Raw genomic sequence first — 10,311 nt, forward strand, 5'->3', positions numbered from 1 at the left:
AATATGAAGAGGGGACACAATCTCATCTCTAACAGCACCCATAAAAATGCCACTAAAGGCTGGAGAGATGGCCCAGTGGTTAAAGCACTCGCCACACAAGCATGAGGATCAGAGTTCAGAGCCCCAGAAGCCACCACCTAAGTGCTGGCGGGCATGGGCAGCCCACCTGTAATTCCAGCCTCAGAAGACAGAGACAGGGGCATTGCAAGAGCAAGCTGGGTAGCAAGACTCATGACATAGACAAGTTTAAGGTTTGAGTGGGAGATCCTGCCTCGATGAATAATGTGGAAGGGCCATGGAGAATGATTCCTGACATCAACCTCAAGTCTCCACATGTACATGTGTGTATGTGTACAGCCCTCAACATGAGCTCACACACACAAACACACACATACATACACATACATGCACGTACACATGCATATGGGCATACACACACACACACACACACACACACACACACACACACCCTGGAAAGAGAAAATAAACTAAAAGCTCAAATCAGAACCCTGGTGTATTTTATGCTGTTAGATACTAATGGAAACAGAGCTAAAATACAATGTGAAAAAAATAAAACTATACTAAATAAGAAAAAAGGAAAGAAAACTATCTATTTTATAGCCAGAAAGTTAAGTGAATATACCTAAAAAATATAGACCGGAAGGATTAGGCCAAAAGTTCTTAGTAATTCCTGGTTTGGCATTGCTCAACTAATAAAGTCATCCATCATAACAAGGGAATGAGTTTCAGGATATGAGAGACCATCGATCAAAGACAGCAGTGTAGATTTCAGTGTCTTACGGCTTTCAGATCTAAATCATACCACACAATATCCTCCCCACTAAAACATGTGTTGGTGTGCATGCGAATGTGTGTGGAGCCAGAGGATAACCTTTCTATCAGTCCATGCCACAATCCACCTTGTTTTTACAGACCAGGTCTCTTGCTGGCCTGAAACTCACCAGCAGGTCCCAGGTATCCTCCTGCCTCCATCTTCCCAGTGCTGGGTTTACAAATGTACTCCAGTATACCCAGCTTTGTCTGTCTGTCTGTCTGTCTGTCTGTCTGTCTGTCTATATTTGTCTGTCAGTTTATCTGGTTTTTTTTTTTTTGTTTGTTTGTTTGTTTTGTGTTTTTTTTTTTTCCTAAGGAAAAGTTCTGCAGTCGGGTCCTTTATTTCTCTTTTGCACACTAGGCCATGAACTCGTATGGAATGGGCTCCAGCAGCTCGGGCTCTTTCCCGTTCGTCCTCACAAAGTGTGCTTCTCTGGGTGGTGCAGGCTGGCGCTTCAGCTGAACCCAGGTGCCCTTCTCCTTGGCCTCCTTCTTCTTTTGGTCATTCTCCTTCACCCGCTTCAGGAAGCTGTCTCTGCTCTTCGAGTGCTTGATGTGCTCAATCCGCACGTTGATCCTCTTGGCCAGAATCTTGCCCTTAACTTGCTTGTTTACAATGGTGCCCACGGCATGCTGGGTGACGTAGACTCTTCCGGTTTTGCCGTGGTGACACTTGTGGAGCATTCCTTTCTGAACAGTACCCATTACCTTGATGTCTACAATGTCACCCTTCTTGTAGATTCGCATGTATGTGGCCAAAGGAACAACTCCATGCTTCCTAAAAGGCCGAGAGAACATATACCGGGTGCCTCTCCTCTTTCCCTTTGTGTTCGTCATTTTGGCGAGTTAACTGGAAGATGGCTGCCGCGGCCTGTCAGTCTATCTGTTATTGATTAGGTTACTTATTTACTTTAATCCTGATGGCAGCTTCCTCTCTCCCTCCCCCCTTCTCCCCTTCTCTTCATAAAGGGGAGGCCTCCCCATATATCCAGCTTTTTAACACAGGTTCTGAGACTCGAACTCCGGTCATCACACTAGCACTGGAAGCACTTTACTGACTGAGCCATCTCTACCGCCCGTGTGCTCCCCCCACCTGCCTCATTTGCTGAGGGGACTTTGTATTTACAGTCAGATCACTTTTTCCCAGAATGATAATTAAAATTAGTAAATATATTATCTGTCAATATATTCATTTAGTTTTGACCTAGGAGGAAAGTGCTGATTTTTTTCTCTCTCATCTTTGGCTTTCTTCTGTGCTTCCCAGGGTTGTAATAGCTTCTGTATAAGGGTGACCATTGCCTGCATTGTATGGCTTACCAAACCGCCATTGTCGCATGCTGTTGTGGTTGGGGGAGCTTAGTAGGATGAAGGAAGTTCTTCCCCAACATGACATTTCCTTTCCATTACAATACAAACTTGGATTCTTTAGGGCTGCACTTACACACTGTCTCGGCTTCAGGCCCTAGACAATGGCTGTTCCCTGTGAACCGCCTAGCCCTTTCAGAGATTTCCGTAAGGGTTTCTATAGCATGTTTACTTCCCGATGGATTTGGGAAGTACAGACCTCTTTGTAGAAGGCCTTGAAGAGACCTCAGAGCCGAGTTGCCTCTACAAAAGTCTCACTGGGCTATTCTTATAAACTTGGTGCCATGATGGGTTATCAATTTGAGGCAGGCCACTGTTAGGGGCATGGCCTTGCTTGAAGCTACTGTCACAGGGCCAAGTTTGAGTTTCTTGTACTTTGGGGATTCTCTTGGCTCTTTGACTCAGGCTTAGGGATGTAATGGTGTTATTTCTGCAGATGGTGGATTCTGTCACTAGATTCTGAATATCTTGAGGGTGATGTGTATGTCTAAATTTTCTTTAAATATCCTACAAATGTCTCCTTCAACCTGACAATCATTTAGCCAGTATCTTCTAGGGCCCTAACCTTATTTAAAAACATAGGGGCTAAGGGGATGGCACAGTCTGTAAAGCACTTCCTGTGCAAACTTCAGCTCCTGACCTTGAATTCCTGATAACCTGTTTAATCCCAGCACTGGGAGGTGGAGATAGGAGAATTTCTGGAGCTTTCTGAGTCAGCCAGTCTAGTCAATGAATGATCTCTGGATTCAGTGAAAGACTTAGTCTCTAAAAGATAAGGCGGAAAGTGACAGAGGAAGGCTTTCAACGTTAACCTCTGGCCTTCACACTCATGCACTCGTGTACATTCATCACCTATTGCGAATTCGTGGATGCGCGCATGTGCGCGCGTACACACACACACACACACACTCAATAAAAATAAAAACCAAAACCAAAGGAAATAAAGTGATCTTGGAGAACTGTAGAACAGGAAGCAACTTAGGTCTTTTAAACACCTTTCCTCCCCAGCCCCAAACAGGTTAAAATACACACACACACTCAATAAAAATAAAAACCAAAACCAAAGGAAATAAAGTGATCTTGGAGAACTGTAGAACAGGAAGCAACTTAGGTCTTTTAAACACCTTTCCTCCCCAGCCCCAAACAGGTTAAAATAAGCTGATTATCTTTTTGTGTTTCATTCTAGTGTTTGGAAATGTAGATAAAATTAAAAAAATAATAAGCCCAAGTCTGTAACTCAAACAATCATTGGGATTACATTTAATCTTCTTTTAAAGAAAATACAGACTGGGACAAGAACAGTTTCTCAGTTGATAGAGTTTGCTTTGCAAGCATGAAGCCCTGGCTTTGATCCCCAGAGGTGGTGGTGTCTACCTGTAACCCCAACACTTGGAACACAGAGGCAAGAAGGTCAGAAGTTCAAGGTCTCCCTCAATGTCTTAGGGTTTTTACTGCGGTGGCAAAACACCATGACCAAAAGCAACCTGAGGAGGAAAGACTTATCTCATTTTATACGTCCATATCACGGTTCATCCTCAGAAAGCAGTCAGGATAGAGATGGAACCTGGAGACAGGAGCTGGTGCAGAAGCCATGGTGGGCACTGCTCACTGGCTGGCTCCTCATGGCTTGAGCTCAGCTTGCACCACCCACAATAGGCTAGGGTCCTCAGTCATCAATCACTAATTAAGAAAAGGCTGTACAGGCTTCTGTATACCTACTCTTATGGAGGCAAGGTTTTTTTTTTTTTTTTTCCATTGAGGCTCCCTCCTCCTCTTAGATGACTCTAAGAGGAGTTAAACTGACATAAAACTAACCCACACATTCATCTAGCTTGTGAGTAATTCAAGGTTGGAATGGGCTACATGAGACCCTGTCTCAAAAAGAAATAAAAGATTCTGACTTTAAAAGTATTATTATTATTATTATTATTATTATTATTATTATTATTAGATTCTTCAAGACAGGGTTTCTTTGAACAACAGAGTCCTGGCTGTCCTGGAATTCACTTGATAGACCAGGCTGGCCTCAAACTCAGATATACACCTGCTTCTGCCTCCTGAGTGCTGGGATTAAATGAGTGAACCACAACACCAGCTAAAATGTATCTATAATTAGCTGTCATGTACTATCTTGTAATCTACATCTTTCATTTCACAGTCCTAAACACTTTCTAGTGGTCTTTACAAGCACTCAAGCAGTTGGCTACACTCGAGAAGGAGAGAACTGACTCCTGCAACTGGTTCTCTGACCTCACATTCACACAGTGGCATGTGTACACCCACACAACATCAACACACACAGACACACACAGATACACAATAAAAACAAATAAACGTAATAAAGAAAACAAAGAAGCTAGCTAATATCTCACTGTGTGCACTCACTAGTTTCCTTAATTCTAATTTTATTAATTTGCTTTTATTTTTATTTAGGTATATGTGCTTGTCTGTGTCTATGTAATGAATATGTGCTCCTGAAATACAGTTGCCTGTAGAGGTCAGAAGATTCCCTGATCTCCATCTGTGGACATCAGAGCCCCTGGAGCCAGTTATGGGCAGTTGTGAGTAGCCCAACATGGGTGCTGGGAACTGAACTTGGGTCTTCCGGTGGAGCAGCAAGAACTCTTAACCACAGAGCCATATCTCCAGCCTCTCGTGATCTTGACTCTGCCATTAGATTGGAAATTTCTTTCCAGATGGCCACCCCTGGCATCTTGGGGTCAGAGGGACAAGCATGGAGACATTCAGGGCAGTTGCCTCTGGCTTTGTTGGGGCAGACCAGCTTCAGTCTGACCAGTTGCACTCACTGGCGTGTGATTCTGATGAGTACTTGGCATCTCGGCCTGCGCTTCTCTGAAAATGTTTGCAAGTTTGACATGTGAGAAGCAACAGAGTTGTGGTTTTGAATTTTATTAATTTGGTTGTTAGTGAGGCTGAACATTTCTTCCTGTTTTTGTTTATCAATATTGTTTCCTCTTTTGTGAACTTTCTGTATCTTTTCTTATATTCTCTCTGTCTCGGTCTCTGTCTCTCTCTCTGTCTCTTTGTCTCTCTGTCTGTCTCTGTCCCTGTCTCTCTCTGTCTCTTTCTGTTTCTCTCTCTGCCTCTTTCTGTTTCTCTCTGTCTCTGTCTCTGTCTCTGTCTCTGTCTCTGTCTCTCTCTCTCTGTGTGTGTGTGTGTGTGTGTGTGTGTGTTTGTGTGTTCAGGGACCCTGTGATGTTTGTCTTCCTGGTACTGGGGTTATAGACACATGCTGCCAAGTCTGGTTTTCTGAGAATCAGAATTCAGGCCTTCACCCTTTGAGCATCTCTTCAGCCCCTTTCCTGTCTTACTGCATCCACACCGCTCTCTTCCTTTTCACTCCTTACTAGTGATGAGTTGACTCAGACTATTAGTCCAGGCGGCTAGCCTTCCTTTGCTTGGGGCTGTGGCCACCGAGCTCACATTTTCCCATTGCCCTAGACATCTAACAGAGGACCACTGATGCAGGATAGGCTGCATCATTTCTTCAGCCTCTCCTCTAGTCTCCTCTTCTCACCTTGGGAAGAATGTTGCAGAGGGTATAAAACTTGCCTGGAGATACTTTCAGCACAAAATACCTCGTGGCAGGCCTTCAGAGATTAATTTTGACATTCCCACAAGGCACTGAAAGCTAAAAGGAAATAGAATTATTCTCCCTTCCCCCTATTCCAAACTGGGGTCAGATCCAAAAATCCTGTCTGCACCATTGCTTTTTCCTGGGCTTTTGTGGCTCAGCTTGTGGCTGGGAAGCACCATTCATCACCAGGGATTATAGCTTTTCCTTTTGTCTTCCTTACTGACTGCCTGGGGAGTCTCTGCCAAAAGTTGTGACTGGTGATTATCACCATGGAGGAGCCCAGCTTGTGGAGTGACCTGAGGACAGTTAGGTTGTGTGCCTCGATGACTTTTTACTTAGGGATGGCAGGAGAACTTTGAGAAATGAGAGAAACGAAGCTACACAGATGTGGCTGAAGAGCCAGCTGCCTTCTAATGCAGACCGCCTCAGCAAACCGGTTCACAGATCCACCTGGAGGAACTGTAACGTGTGAGTGTGTGTGTGTGTGTGTGTGTGTGTGTAGGCCAGAAGTCAACCTTAGGTGTCATTCCTCAGGAGCTGACAGTCTGTCACTGGCCTAGAACTCATCAAGTGGGCTAGACTGGCCTACCCTACCATCAAGCCCAAGAGATCTCTCTACTTGTCTCTTCCTCCCCAGTACTGGTACGTACTACCAAAACTGGATTTTTTTTGTTGTTGTTTTTAAATGTGTGTTCTGGGGATCTAACTAAGGTCATCTGCTGACATGGCAAACACTTTGCCAACTGTGCTGTCTCCTAAAAGCAAAGGGCGTTATAAATGGAAAGTCACTATTTTGTGGGGATCTTGAGTCCCTTAAACCCAAAGAATGAACTCACCTACATTTATAGTTCTGCCTCTCTGTTTGAATGTATTGAATTTCTGTTGCCTTTTAAAGTGTGATCTAAACCAGGGATCAATAGATGATTGTGTGCAGAAACTGCTGCTTATGGCCTAGGATCAAGGAATGGTTTTTATGTTTAAAAATATCAGCCAAACATCAATCAATGAATTGGTGTGTCTGCACACACGTGTGTGGTTACACTGACTATGCCTGAGCAGTTAGAGGTCAGAGGTTGACACTGAGTGTCTTCCTCTACTGTTCTTTATCTCTCTAGGGTCTCTCTCTCACCAAGCCTGGAGCTCACCAATTAGCTAGACTGGCTGGCCAGCAAGCTCAAGGGATCCCCCTGTGTCTTCCTCCTGGGGCTGGAATTATAGGCACATGTCATTGCATCTGACTTTTAATGTGGCAGCTGGAGAGCCAAATTCGGGCCCCCCATGTTTGTGTAGAATGCACCTTATCCACTAAATCATCTTCCCAGTCTGTTTTTATAGCTTTAAGTTTTGAAAGATGAAACATAGTAAAAAGAAAAACATATTTTATGACAAGAAAATTCTATGAAACTCAAGTTTCAGCTTCCATAAAGGAGGTTTTATGGGATCAGGCCCACACTCAATTACTTATGTGTCATTGGTAAATGTTTTCTTGTCATGACAGCAGACGCTAGCCGACAGCATCATGAAAGCTTCTTATACTAATTAACCATGTCAGGCTGTAAAGGTCTTACCACTTAGGACACAGACTTAGTTGAGAGGTAAAATTCACTTTCAAAAAGAATCGTGGTGTCTTGTGCAGTAGCTGCTTCTCATTTTCCCAATCTTTTGTTCACATGAGCTCACATGCCCCAGACTTCATAGGTTAAGAATTGAAGATGGAAAAGCTTACTCAGACTGATAGAGCCTAAAGGAGGTGGGCTGTGGCCCAAAGTGATGGCCTCCATTTCCTTCTTCAGTCCCTGGGGTGGGGGTGGGGATGGGGGTAGGGTCCTGACAAGTTGCCTCCTGTGGACAGAAGGCTGAAAAGCTGCTTCAGGGCATGTTCCCATATCCCAGGATTTGGCACAACTCCTGCTCCTTATCTTCAAGGCATGGCTAGCTTCCCTGGAACTGGCTAAGTAGAAAGAAAACAGGATTGGGATTAGGTTGTCTCAATGCACCAAACAAGCTGGCCTGTATCCAACCCTTTTTTGTAGGGATGAGCAGAAGACTGAGAAGATGCTACGTCTTTCTTGAGTATCAACAGGAGCTTGGCTTCAGGACCCTCTGTGGATACCCTAATTTATGGATGCTCAAGTCTCTCATATAGATTGATATAATACCTGCTTTTAGCCTACACACATCTTTCTTTCAACTGTAAATCATCGTTGGGTTTCTTATAATACATCATCTAATAGAAATGCTATGTAGATGATTGTTACACTGTATTATTTGGAAGAATACACAAGGGAAGAAATCTGGAAATGCTCAAGAAGAATGCAAGTTTTTCTCTGAATATTTAATTTATTATTGAATTTATTTCTTCATATATAATGTATGTATGTATGCATGGATGTATGTGTGCTGTAACACATGCGTAAATGTCAGAGGACAACTTGCAAGAGTTGGTAATCTCTTTCCATTAAGTGGGTCCTGGGGATTGAACTCAGTGCACTGGGCTTGGCAGTAATCACCTTTACCCAGTTTGCATCTCACTAGGCTGTTGGAATATTTAAAATGCACAGTTGCTTGAGTCTGTGGATACAGGCCTCATAGATTTGGAAGACTACCTCCGTAGTCATGGTCTAGTGGCTAGGACACAGAGGGTGGACTGCAGTAGGAAACTTGAAAGGCTGGTGATGTATTCGTTTCTTGTTTCATTACTATGACAAAAATTCCTGAAAAAAGCAACTTAAGGACGGAGGGCTTTATTTTGGCTTACAGTTCCAGGGGATACAGTCATTGTAAAGGAGACGTGGAACTTGAGGTTGTCCCTCCATCATGGCACATCTGCAGTCAGGAAGCAGAGAGAGACGGGTGTGGGCGCTCAGCTCACTTTCTCTGTTTTATGAAGTCCAGGTCCCCAGCCCACTGGCTGGAGCTGCCCACAGTTAGGATCTTCCCACCTCAGTTAACCTAATCTGGAAGTTTGTCTCCTAGAGATTCTAGATTTTGTCAAGTTGGCAATCAGTATAAACCATCACAGCTGAATGAAAACAACTTCCTCCTCCTCCTCCTCCTCCTCCTCCTCCTCCTCCTCCTCCTCCTCCTCCTCCTCCTCCTCCTTCTTCAAGTGTTGAAGGTAGGACAATCTGAGAGTCCTCGAGAGAACTTCCCAGCATGTCCAGGACACTAAAGGGTGCCCTTTCCACTGGGAGCAGGTTTCACGTTTGCCCGATTGAGAGTGTTGATCAATAATAGAGGGATTGATAAATGAATGCCTGGGAAAGGTGACTGATGGAAAGAGATCAGAGTGCACAAGCAAGCACTAATCATGGAGTGTGCTTGGAGACTGGCATGCTCTCACAAAAAGAGACCTAACGTGCTCTCCCCTGTGTCCACTGTCCATCACTGAGCACCGACCACATTCCAGACAAAGTGCACTAGGCACTTTGAAGTGACTTGAAACCCATTGCATTACAAGAAACAACAGTAAAAAAATCTAAATTTTAAAAATCTCTAAAAGTCCGGTATCTGCTTTGTTGCTTTGAAAAGTAAAACTGGAGGCTGGAGAGATGGCTCAGCAGTAACTCTGGCTATGATTCCAGAGGACCTGGGTTCAATTCCCAGCACCCATGTGGTAGCTCACAGCTGTCTGCACTACAGTCTCACAGGAGCTGAAACCTTATTCTGGCCTCTGAGGGAAGTACGTGAATTTTGTGCACAGACATAGATACAGGCAAGACATTTGTACACATAAAAAATAAATAAATTTTAAAAGCGTAAGTAAGGCCAGGTAAACATCTACTGTTTAAACCTGAAAAATATCAAAGAGGATGAATGACCTTTGGTTTTTTTATTGTTTTGAGGCAGTAATCTTGTGTAGTCCAGACTGGTCTTGAACACCGAAACCTCTTGCCTCTTCTCAACCCCTAAGTCATAGCTCTATAAAGACCTATTTGACCTCATGGTCAGTTCTTTGAATACTGAATGACACACAGGAGTTAACAGTCCCTGCAGTGATAAAGAGGCTTGCTACAGGTTAGACTGCCTTGTCCAAACCCAGGTTTTAGCATTTATTAAGTATGTGACATTGGGCCAGCTTTAGACAGAGTTCTATGATTCTGCTTCTCTGTGTATAAAATACTGATAATACCTACAGCACAGAGCTTCTGTAAAGATGGAATAATTAAAGTCCTTGGTGTGTGTCATTGGCAACTGATGGTAACTGTTCCTGTTCTCATCTAGAACTGGAAACAAATGGTACATTAACTTGGATTCATAAGGCAAGGATGTGGTTCAGTCAGGAGAGTGCTTGCCTAGCATGCACAAAGGCCTGGGTACGGTTCCCAGCACACATACACGGGGCATGGTGGTCCAAGTACATAGTTCCAGTACTTAGGAGGGAGAGCTTAGCCTTGGCTGGCTGAGGCTAGACTGGGCTACATGAGAACCTATCTCAAAACATACAAATGTGCATGTGTGTGTGTGTGTGTGTGTGAGAGAGAGAGAGAGAGAGAGAGAGAAAGAGACTCAGA

At 43.9% G+C, this 10,311-nt stretch overlaps 1 pseudogene; it reads right to left on the reverse strand.

Moving 5' to 3' along the window:
• Positions 1 to 1,180: 1,180 nt before the first annotated feature.
• LOC117716226 (large ribosomal subunit protein eL21 pseudogene) lies at positions 1,181 to 1,703 on the reverse strand (annotated as a pseudogene).
• Between the last annotated feature and the right edge of the window lie 8,608 nt (positions 1,704 to 10,311).

This window comes from Arvicanthis niloticus, chromosome 10, assembly GCF_011762505.2.
Source record: "Arvicanthis niloticus isolate mArvNil1 chromosome 10, mArvNil1.pat.X, whole genome shotgun sequence".
In the NCBI taxonomy this organism is placed as follows: domain Eukaryota; kingdom Metazoa; phylum Chordata; class Mammalia; order Rodentia; family Muridae; genus Arvicanthis; species Arvicanthis niloticus.